The sequence below is a fragment of the Panthera onca genome, chromosome B1 (genome assembly GCF_046562875.1).
Source record: "Panthera onca isolate mPanOnc1 chromosome B1, mPanOnc1 haplotype 2, whole genome shotgun sequence".
In the NCBI taxonomy this organism is placed as follows: domain Eukaryota; kingdom Metazoa; phylum Chordata; class Mammalia; order Carnivora; family Felidae; genus Panthera; species Panthera onca.
Window position 1 is genome coordinate 103,446,016 of NC_138342.1, and position 12,463 is coordinate 103,458,478.

Sequence of the window (12,463 nt, forward strand, 5' to 3'; positions counted from 1 at the left end):
GACACAAGAAGTAAAGTGTGATGCTTTAACTAGTTGGTGCTGTTGACCTTACTGTCTCACACTGGGGATTCAAATGCTGACTTTCATGGCACACATTGGTGAATTCCCAGAGATCTCCATTTGCCCTGGTTCTTGACCTAGGTGATTTCTTCTCCAAATGATCTCTTGCGATACCCCATCAGCTTTTATCCCTAGTGATAACCCACCATGGCCTTGTTCTGCCAGGATTCCCTTACCCCAGTGGACAGCCTTTGGGGTTGAAGCCCTTTAGGAGTGGCTCCCATGTGGCCACTCTACCACCCGTTCTCCCAGAACTGGCCCGGGGAACATTTGGTGTCTTTGTTCTGCCCAGTCCTACTGCTGTCCTCTCCCCTTACCTTGCCTTCTTGGGCTACTCTGGTTTCTTATTCACATGTGCCCTGAAGCCCATGGGAGCACACATGAGTTTGACCCCAAAGCTTATCTGTGAACATTCTGCTGGTGGAAGCATGTGGCAAATGATGAACCAAGAGATGCGAGGTCAGCCCCTGTTCTGGCAGATAACCCTAGTCTCCAGGAGTACTTCTCTTGAGACTCCCAAATGAACTTAGGGGACATGTAACTTGTATCTTTCCTCACATGGAGGGTAGGGGAAATGCCTTCTCTACTATGAATTCTATGCAAATATTTCTTTTCCCAGGAATTGTTAGTTTGATTTTACACAGTGTGTTGGGGGTGAAGGTCACAGGACTAGGTCGGATAGTTCTCAGCAAGTCATGCTGGGATATATCCAGTGATTATAGAATGTAGAGGAATTACCCATTATCTTCAGCTTTGTATTTTAGCTGAAATTTCAAGGCAACAGAAAACATTCTATTCTTGTGTTTGAAGGTGTGCAGTAATTTTTATAGGTTACATATAAAAGGAAGAGGTTGAATTAGTTCATCTTTCTAAAGTCTCTTCTGTCAGTAAAATATGCTGGGACTTACCTGAATTCCTTTATTTGGGGGTCTAGCTTCTTGAGAAAGTTTTTAAAAATCAAGAAATAACCCTTAAAAGGCCTCAGAACAAGTAAAAATTGTATTTAAAAACACACATACAGTGTGAGTACTTTATTTAGTAGGAGATTCCCTTGGGTCATTCCTCAGTGCCTAATTACTCTGGCTCTGTCTTATACTACTCAGATTAAGTCATTAAAGTTATTGTTCTTTTGTCGCAAATAACTTAAAGTGCTTATCAATTGGGATGCTATTAGTTATAAGCAACCAAAAATCTAACTCGAATAGATTTTTAAAATAAAGAAAATGTACTGTCCATGTAAGTGACATGTCTAGAGGCTTCAGGCAAAGTTTGGCCCAGGTTCTCACAAAGGACCTAGTTTCTTTTCTTTTTCCTTGCATGGTTTTGACTTTATCTTAAATATGACTTTCCTTACTGTTGTAAGGAGTCTTATCAAAAGCACCTGACACTTAAATATCTCCTCATTTATGTCCACTGGGCATCTTTTTTGCTAACTCCTAAGAATGAGAGAGGAAACTGTTTTCTTAAAAGCTCCCAGAAAATTCTCTTAATAGCTCAATCAGAACTGATGAGGTCATGTTCTACACTTCTTCATCAATAACTCTATACAGGAAAATGGGGTGCTCTAATTAATTTCAGTCTGGGTCTACTCTGAAACCAAAGTTTAGGATCAATTCTACCCAAAACATATGACTGGAAATTTGGGAAGTTGTTAGGAAGGAGGAAATAAAGATTGGATGATGAGAAGCACCATCTGTTCTCAAAATATGGTAATATCTTATAGAACCTAAGGACAGAAATGTTCTGGACCTCAAGAAGGAATGGAATTGGTAACAAGAAGATCATTGTGAATCCTGCATACTTTTCATTGCCTCTTGTTTCTCCTTCTCATTAAGCATATACTTTACATAGGACTTAGAGGACAGGCCATATAATGGGCTTAGATAACAGCTTCTCATAGCTCCCAAGTTCATGTATTACAATTACAGACTCACGGAGAATTTAACACTCACTAGGGTTCCAGACTCCACATTACCTGGGAGAGACCACTGATTAGCCTACTTGGAAGTCTGCCCTTCATGTAGTCAACTGTTAACAGGCACCAGGTATTATAAGCAAACTTTGCTTCTTCTAGGAACCTGCTCCTGTATATCAGAGAGGAGTTAAGGTGACCACAGGCAGCTAGGCAGCCTTCACACAATGCATCTACCACAGGTAGTAACTACTCGAGATGGGCACATCACTACAACCTGGCAGCAACAAGAGAAAGTAAAAGAATTTACGAATCAGAGACAAAAATTTAAGAGTATCGAAATGCATCAAGACAGTTCCACATGTCCATATTCATGTTGATAATTCTGAGTCATTAATGTGATACTAGGTTCACTCTATTCTAGTTAAATTGAAATTTTACCCTTGTAAAATAATGTGTGGCCATTATCATCCAGTTAATATAAACTACAACTACCCTATTCTGTCTTTTGTGGTTTCCTTAACCGCTATACATTATCAAGATTAATTAAAATTCCCTTCATTGTGTGTATCTACAGTTATTCTTTTTTATAATTGTTTCAACGTTAATTTAGTTTTTAAAGAGACAGTATGAGCCGGGGAGGGGCAGCAAGAGAGAGAGAGAGAGAGAGAGAGAGAGAATCTGAAGCAGGTTCCAGGCTCTGAGCTGTCAGCACAGAGCCCAACATGGGGCTCGAACTCATAAACTGCCAAGATCATGACCTGAGCCAAAGTTGGAGGCTTAACCAACTGAGCCACCCAGATGCCCCTACAGTTATATGTGATACCAATTCTGAACGACTACAGTTGTTTATGACATGAATTCCTTTAATAAATATTTCCCCCTCACTAAATAGAGATGCTTGATTTCCCTTCTCACTAATTAGTATGCTTGCTTTCTTCCATAATGTATGCAGTTTTATTTACATAATTTTGACTGAAGTGATGTAGGTGTATGTTATTTATCTTAGTTCCCAGAGGAGAACTTGCTATCATACAGTTTATAGATATCATTCCTCTCAAGTTTTGTTCATAAAACTGAATGATCTACTGAATGCTTTCTCAGTGCTGAAGTCTGATTCACTTGAGAAGTAATGCCATGTCTGCGCTAAAAGACCCTCAAGCACATAGTACTGGAATAAAGTAACAGATATTTATTACCAGAGAAACTAAAATAAATTACACTCATTTATCAGTACGTCAGGAATGCTGAGAAGCTAGATCCAGAACCACCTCCCTTGAGCCTCTGTCCTGTCTTTCCTTAATTTGTTCTAGATTTACGTACTCTTCTGGAGAGAGGACATGGTTAAGAATGCAAACTCGAGTCATAAATCATGGTAGCAATTCAGAACATGGGTTGATTAGAATCCAATGTCTTTCACAGGGAAACTCTGAGAAAATTATTTACCTTCCCTCACTCATTTTTCTCCTTTATGCAAGAGTGATGATGATGATGATGATGATGATGATGATGATACCCACCTCATAGGGTGGCTATACAAATGCAGTGCCCATATTCAGTACACTTCCTTTATAAATTTCCCTTCCTTTTGTATTTTTTCTTTTCTTTTAGGGAAAGAAAACCATTTTATTATTGAAGAAGCATTAAACCTAAATGCACATCACAGGCAGTATGCAAAAGATTGCATAGACAGAAAGAAATCTCACCCCCAGTTACATGCATGTCTTCAACATGAACAATAAGTAGTCCTCAAGACAGTTTGATAGTACCATTTGTCACACATAGTTTATCCTAACTTTGCCTGGTAATTAGAGTGACCACCTGTGTTACTTAACTGACTATCGGAAGAAAAATATAACTTCTCATCTTTATGACAGCAGGTAGTGCTGTATCTTGGAATAAGGCACCCATCTAAGCTAGGTTCCTCTCCTCCTACAGAAACTGGAAGAAAGATGCTTGCTTCCTCCTATCTGCCTTAAATTACCCAGCAGTTTGATCTTTTCTTTTCAGTATTTTTTAAGGAAGTTCAACTTAAAAAAAATTGAGATACAGGGTTGCCTGGGTGGCTCAGTCATTTGAGCATCTGACTCTTGATTTTGGCTTAGGTCATGATCTCACAGTTTGTGAGTTTGAGCCCCTCATTGCATCAGGCTCTGTGCTGACAGTATGGAGCCCGCATGGCATTCTTTCTCTCTCTCTCTGTGCACCTCCCCCCACCCCCGTCTGTGTGTGTGTTCTCTTGCTCTCTTTCTCTCTCAAAATAAATAAATACACATTTAAAAAAATAAAATGAAAATTGAGATATAATTGACCAATACCATTATATTAGATTCAGGTGTGCAGCATAATGATATTTGTATACATTGTGAAATAATAACCACAAGGCTAGTTCTTTCAATCTTAGTGAATTTTTATATACCAATGTAAGATATTTGGAAAATCTCACCATACCTGAATATCAACTCATTCTTGTTTCCATTTTCAAATATTTCTCAACACTTTTCTGGAACCACTTAGTGAAATCCTAAGTCTCTTGGTCAGTTCAGGTTTCTTTCTAAGGAACAAAGGCCACATTCCTTGTTAGCGACTGGTGCTTTCTTCTGATCTAAAGAAGAAATTGCAGACCTATTTTTTATCTCTTTTTTCTGGAAAATGCCTAGTAATCCTTTGATGCTCATTAAGGATGAAATGGTAGTCACAGTTTGAATTAATGACTGAGCTGTGGCCGTGTGTATAATGCTTACCCTCCTTTGCCAGTACCTGTATTTATAGTGACAAACTCCTAAAAGCATAGCAAAGCAAACCTTACATCCAAATTATAATAGCAGATGCTTAGAGATAATGGAATAAGGCCACTGCCTCTGAGGGCAGCAGCTGGAGCCTGTCAAAGCCAGTTTAAGGGGTCTGACTCACACTAAGAAGAATCACAACACAGAGATCAAAATCTCAAGGGCGTTTATTTATAATAAAGAGGGAAATTATCAAGCAGAGTGGAAGTACTTCTTACCCACAGGGCAGTAGCGTCCTTTCAAGCTCAGAGACCCCCTTACTTTGCAGTAGTGACAACACTATCTGAAGGGGTTTAGTGCTAAGAAATACCTCATAATTATAACTTTGTGCTTCACACCCAAAGGAGGCTGAAGTGGGATGTACGACCTCTGAGTCTCTATTTGGATATACACATCACAGCACCATGTGTTAAGTGGTATCTCATAGTAAAGAGGATTTTGACAGAATCCAAGACAGTCCTATTTATAAAAACACTGATGTGAATATAGATTTACAAGTGTGAATATCACCAGAATTTAAGTTTAAAAGTGGAAAGGGGAAAAAATCACGGGGAAAGACAAATTTCTGAAGCACAATTTATGGAATGCTTTTAACCACTAATACTTTCTAGTCTAAGAGCAGCAAACCTATTGAGCCAGTTTCTTTAACTGCACTGCCCCCTGGTGGTAACATGACTTAGTCCGTTGGCAGAAAGAGGCAGATCAGGGTGCCTGGCTGTTGGTTAAGCTTAAGCTCTTGATTTCAGCTCAGGTCACAATCTCACGGTCAGGGGATTGAATCCTGTGTCAGGCTCCAGGTTGAACACGGAGCCTGCTTGGTATTCTCTCTCCTCTCTCTCTGCCCCTCTCTCCCACTAGCTCCTTCTCAAAATGAATAAACATCAAAAATAAAGAAAAATAAAGAGGCAGGTTGGGAGTGAAGGAAATAGATGAAAGGCTGTAACAGGCAGGGGCAACAGGTCAGATAAGAAATAAAATAGAAGTTTCTTGGAAGAGTGGTCAGAAGATCCTGCCAGTGGGGATGTTGGGGAGAGAGCCCCTGGCCCCTTGTAGGAGCTGCTTTTGACCACCTGTGTTGGTCAGCTCTCTTGAATTCCCTAGGACAAACAAGATTATGCTTGTTTTGTTTTGCTTTGCTTTGCCTTGAAGCTCCATGCAGGGTAAGTGTTATGATACCAGGTCACGCTTAGCCACACTACCCTGTGCTCCCTATCATCTTGGAGAAATGTGGCCTAGGAAATTGGATGACACTACTCCTCAAAAATACACTTGGCAGAGGAGATGGCAGAATAGCTCAGTAGCCCAGAGGAAGCCCCTATGCAGAGCATTTGACTCTTTTTACTACTTTGGAGGCTAAGCCAAAGAAGGGCCTTGGTGCTTGTTTATAATTTATGTCTATCTAATTTCAGTGAGGTGAGGAGGCCTATAATGAATATCACATTTAGAAGATGTTTGAGAAATAAAGAAAGAAAACTAGAAACAATGCTGAGGAATACAGAAAGTGCAGGGACTGTGGCACAGGTGATTGTCACAACTGAGCATTCCATTCAGTTCTGAATTTCCTCCTAGCTAAGGAAAAACTAGAAATACAGGAACTAATATAGTTTGCACTGCATGAAAGGAGACAATACAACTGTCCTTCAGAGATACATAATTTCTGTAACTGGATGGAGGTATTGGCTAATACTGTGGTGTTAATCATTTTTCAACATATAAATATATCAAATCAACATGTTGTATACCATAAACTCCCACAATGTTATATGTCAATTACATTTTAATAAAGCTGAGGCAAAATTTGAAATGTTTTCACATACATAGTTCCTGGAATAAAATTGGAAGAGGAGTTTATCCTAGAAATTCTAGACTCATAAATAAACACCAAATTGAAAGATCCAAATGCATAGTTGATTCTCTTCCATGGGAGCTTGCAGACCTGTCACTATATCTCGTTTAGTACTAGAGGTGATGAATAGTTCCCATTTGTCAGTGATTCCTAACCTCTGGTGGGACCCCTAGTGGGCCATGGAGTTATTGCAAAGTGTCCATGAATCTAGACTAGATGCATAATTTCAGGAGTGAAAAAATAATCTTTTGTGCAAGTGTACCAATATTTTTCAAAAAATATGATGACTATAACTGGTAAAATACAAATCTATGTAAAATAACTACTGAATTCACACTAGCTTTTGGTTATTATATATTTTCTTAATCAGATTCTGCTAACAATACAAATGTTAAAACTTGGTATTACAAGTAGGTCCTTATGCTTGACAAAGTTGTAAACCATCACTGGTACAGACTGTCTAGATGGTGTTACTGCTCTGAGCAGAGAGGGCAGACTCCCCACCCCCACCCCCCGCCCCCACCCCCACTTCTTCCCCAGTCACTACTCAATAACTGTTTTTCATGTTCTGAGATGAGCTCCAAGAAAGGCACCCATGTGCTCAGATGCTCTGGGCTTTGTTCAGTAATCAGCTTTGTGGCTTTAGGAGGCCCAAAAGAACTTCAGGGCTTTCCACTCCGAGCACTTTGTTCAGGAAGCTTAAGAGACTTGTTGTGGTTTCAGAAATGACATGCTTGAAGTTTCTGGAGTTGGCACAAACTACTGCTCCTGCTCAAATGGATGGTAGGAAGAGAGGCAGCCATAGGGGCTGGCGGCCCAAAAACCGAAGCTGTGGTTGTCTCCACAGACAACAACTCTTTAGCAAGCTTGCAATTGCTTCATACCCCTTTCATGTGGGCAAAGAAAGAACTTTATCAGACAGAGTCTCTGTTCTCTTGAAACACTAGGGTGAGAGGAGAGGAAGTTGGGCAATAGATCAGGGCAGAATTTTCAACAGGGAAAATCACGTTTCTATTGAGTTCTTCCTTATCACAGGGGCAACTCCACACCCCTGGATATGTCATACATGCTTGCATGCTGACTGATGCTCAGACTGCAACATGAGGCCCCCCCAGGAGGAAAATGCAGAGCACTCTGAAGCTAGCCTGACGTCTTAAGCCACTGTGTTCCGGATTGCCTGGCTTGGCTTGGCTATTTAAGGGCAGAGGCCAATGGCTGCAAGATTTCAAAGCTAAAATGGGCATTGCAAACCCTTGTGAGAGAAGCAAAGTTACACAGTATTTCAGCCTTGCCTTCTGCCACAGTGCCATTAAACAAGCCATCCAATCACCACCCAAGGACAAACTGCCACATTTGTTAAGGAAAACACCAAGGTCACAAACTGTACATTTTTAGTTACAACTCTGAGGGCACATATAGACATATAAATTTGAGTACCTAGCCAAAAATGTCTTTCCCACTATTTATCTTATCTCCTCAGTTGTACCACTGAATATTTATTTCTTTGAGTCAAGAGTGTTTTCGATCTCTTAGAATACAAACATTCTGGTGGGTATATCTGGTAGGATCAGAGGAAATGACTGGTATCGGAAGGTGGGGCAGAGTGCTGGGAAGGGGAACAGAATGATAAAAGAGAATAAAGAGTCAAGACAGATTGTGCTTACAGCTTGGAATGTTTGGAATAGAATCTGTAATCCATGGTCAGAAACCAGGTGGCTAAAAGCAAAATCACACCTGGACAGAGCTCCAAATTCTAGCTTGAGGCCCAAATTCTCAGCTCGCCCTCCTTTCCTGCCAAGACCTTCTCCCCTCTGGCTGACTTAACCTCAAACTTCAGACTCTTTTCTTACTCCCTTTGCTCCAGCAAACCTGCCATATAATAAGCACTAAACCAAGGAAATGTTCACTCACAATCTTGACTCTTCAGGTAAGGAATTCGACTTCTGTTTTCTCTTGTAAAAGGGGGCTAGTGCCATCATGGTTCCCTGATGCTAAAATAACAAACAAAAAATGTATTTCTTTGAGTTTCTGAACTCTGGAAACATTTTTAAATGTGTACATTTAATATGGTAGTGTTTATTTATATATATATATATATATATATATATATATATATATCCCAAAAAGCTGTTACTAAATACTTGGTGTATCTTCTAATTAATGGCCCCATAGAACTACAAACTATATATAGGGTTTTTTTTTTCTTTTCTCTTTCTCACAAGTTAATGTGAGGAAATTAATGTGATAATTCTTACGAAAACTTAACAGTATATCAAGGTAGACAAAAAAAAATGCTACGGGATTTTTTCTTAGAGGGCCTGCTATCTCTTGAATGATGGTTCAAATGATTCCCAATGACATCCTGTGTAACAGACACATGACACTCTTTCCTAAAGGCACAATTTATAAGGTTGGGTTCTATTAGTGGAAAACTCTTATATCATAAAAATGTCCTGATCATTGGGGTGCCTGGATGGCTTAGTCAGTTAAGCGTCTGACTTGATTTTGCCTCAGGTCAGAGAGAAAACAAGCAGGGGAAAGGCAGAGAGAGAAGGAGAGAGAGAATCCCGAGCAGGCTCTGCCCTGTCATCTTAGAGCCTGACATGGGGCTCGATCCCACAAACCATGTGATCATGACCTGAGCCAAAACCAAGAGTAGAACATTTAACCAACTGAGCTATTCAGGTACCCTATGGAGTTCTTAGTTACTCCAAGACTTGTTAAGGTATGGTGACTGCTTTAGTAATGAAGGCTTTTGGGCTCCTGGCAGATGAAGAAAGAGGAAGATTTGGGTACAAACCAACCATGTGGTACCTCTCCATGATACCAGGTGAATGGCTCCAGCTCTTCTTCCTGGTCTATTCTTTAGAAAATTTTTATATAGGAGGTATTTTCTCTCAAGTATTAGACTTCAGGATACATGGTGTCAGGGCCCCTGGGGTTCTGACTATGGTCAGTATTTTCAGATTCCAATAATCTGACTTTCTCAAAGTTAGGTGTAAAATCTTGGCAATCAGGATTCAAACTTAGAACCACTGGCCTGTGTCCTCTGGGGATAAACATATTTTTGCAGCCAAGTAGGGATATTAAATATTAGATATTGAATTAGACATTCAACAAATATTTGTTGAATAACTACTATGTGCCAAGTTCTATACTAGGCATAAGATATGCAAAGATGAATACATGCTCTTACAAACTAATAGGAAAATATGATAAGGACATGATCTAGAAATTCACAGAAGAGAATTCTAAATGGTCAATAAACACCTTAAATGTGTGTGATTCACTAACAATTAAAAATATGTAAGTTTAGAGTCACTATGGGGAGCCCGGTGCTGCTAGATGCAGGTGACCATGTGGCAGCTGCTGGCTCGAGCCAGTGGGCCACTCCTGTGAGTGCTGCTGTCAGATTCTTGGGCAGCCCCACCTGCCAGTGCTGGACTATGGATGTTGCTCCTGGTGCCAACTCTTGAGGATGTTTCCATTCTTGAAAAGCCCAAGCTTAAATTTGTTGAAAGGGCAACATCTGTGTGTGCCAAAAGTGAGAGGAGAACTTAAAAGTGACATATGAGGACCTTCTACTGAAGCTACTGAGTTCATAGAAGGCAGTTGTGCAATCTTGGCACTGGGTGGTGGTCACCTCCATTGGAGCCATTTTGAAATGATGCACCTGACAATGTACTGCTCTGTGGACCCCAAGAACATATTTGCCTTATGAAGAGTATAGCCCCTTTTCAGCCCATCACCTGCAAGGGTATGACACACATGGGAGCCAAAGGTGCCATTGATCATTACATGACTGGCCCATAATAGAGATGGGTGGGAATTGTGAATTCAAGAGGTACAAGGCTTACTTGACCAGGTGCCCACAAGTTTCCCTTCTGAGCAAAGGCCATGAGTGTGTGACTCTAGAGAAGATGTGGAAAGATCAAGAGGAATGAGAACAGAACAACTAAAACCCCTGGACCTTTGAGCGTATAGCCACTGCCAATGTGCTGAGGATATGGAAAGTCCTGAGCCCCTATAACTTGACCCAGAAGGCACAGTTCTGGGGCAAGTCCTATATGCCTGAACATGTGTAGTGAGAATGTGAGAAATAAATGTACGAAGGCTACTGAGAGAGAAAGAATCTACATCTTTAATGCCCTCAGCCTACCCTTAAAGTCTTTGGGTAGCTCTAATGTCTAACCAAGGTGCAATATATGAGTAAATGATTTCTGAAAATTTGTACAACATATGTGGATTTTTTTATATCTTTTTCAAGTTTTTATTTAAGTTCCAGTTCATTAACATGCAGTGTAATATTCGTTTCAGGTATAGAATTTAGTGATTCGCCACTTTCATACAATACACAGTGCTCATCGCAAGTGTACTCCTTAATCCCCATCACCTATTTAACCCATCCCCCCTGCCCACCTCCCCTCCAGCAACCCTTGGTTTGTTGTCTATAGTTAAGAGTCTGTTTTCTGATTTGCCTCTCTCTTTCCCCCTATGTTCATCTGCTTTGTTTCTCAAATTCTACATATGAGTGAAGTCATATTTATCTTTCCCTGACTAATTTATCTCATTTAGCATAATACTCACTAGCTCCATCCACATCATTAAAAATGGCAAGATTTCATTCTTTTTGATGGCTGAATAATATTCCAGTGTGTGTGTGTGTGTGTGTGTGTGTGTGTGTGCGCGCGTGCATGCGTGTCACATCTTCTTTATCCATTCATCAGTCAATGGACATTTGGGCTTTTTGCATAATTTGACTATTGTTGATAATGCTGCTATAAATATTGGGGTGCATGTATCCCTTTGAATCAGTATTTTTGTATCCTTTGGGTAAACACTCACTAGTGCAATTGCTGGATCATAGGATAGTTCTGTTTTTAACTTTTGGAGGAAACTCCATACTGTTTTCCAGAGTGGCTGTACCAGTTTGCATCCCCACCAACAGTATAAGAAGGTTCCCCTTTCTCCATATCCTCACCAACACCTGTTGGTTTTTTTTGTGTGTTGTTAATTTTAGCCATTCTGACAGGTGTAATGTGATATCTCATTGTAGTTTTGATTTGTATTTCCCTCATGATGAGTGATGTTGAGCATCTTTTCATGTCCCAGAAGAAGAAGAGATAAAAGGGGGTGGAAGGTTTATTTGAGGAAATTATAGCTGAAAAGTTCCCTAATCTAGAGAAAGAAACAGACACCCAAATCCAGGAGGTACAGAGAACTCTCATCAAAATCAACAAAAGCAGGCTACCCAAGACATGTTGTAGGTAAATTTTCAAAATATAGTGATAAAGAAAAAATCCTAAAAGCAGCTAGATAAAAGAAGTCCCTAACTTACAAGGGAAGACCAATAGGGCTAGCAGCAATATCTCCATAGAAAAATGGCAAGCCAGAAGGGCTTGAATTCAATGTGCTGAATGGAAAAAATCTGCAGCCAAGAATACTCTGTCCAGGAAGGCTATCATTCAGAATAGGAGAGATAAAGAATTTCCCAAATAAAAACTAAAGGAGTTTGTGACCACTTAGCCAGCCCTGCAAGAAATATTAAAGGGGACTCTTTGAGTGGAAAGGAAAGACCAAAAGCAACAAAAACTAGAAAGGAACAGAGAAAATCTCCAGAAATAATGACAAAACAAGTAATAAGATGGCACTAAATACATATCTATCAATAATTACTCTGAATGTAAATGGACTAAATGCTCCAATCAAAAGACATAGGGTATCAGATGGATTAAAAAAAAAAAACAAAACAAAACACAAGACCCATCTATATGCTACCTGCAAGAGACTCATTTTAGACCTAAAGAAACCCGCAGATTGAAAGTGAGAGAATGGAGAACCATCTATCATGCAAAT

At 39.9% G+C, this 12,463-nt stretch overlaps 1 long non-coding RNA gene and 1 pseudogene across 2 annotated transcripts in view; both read left to right on the forward strand.

The window, feature by feature from the left end:
* Positions 1 to 12,463, forward strand: part of LOC132692128 (uncharacterized) — a 95,322-nt gene that overhangs the window by 14,281 nt on the left and 68,578 nt on the right. The gene's annotated exons all lie outside the window — the stretch shown is intronic.
* On the forward strand, positions 9,965 to 10,692 carry LOC132692126 (large ribosomal subunit protein uL16m pseudogene; annotated as a pseudogene).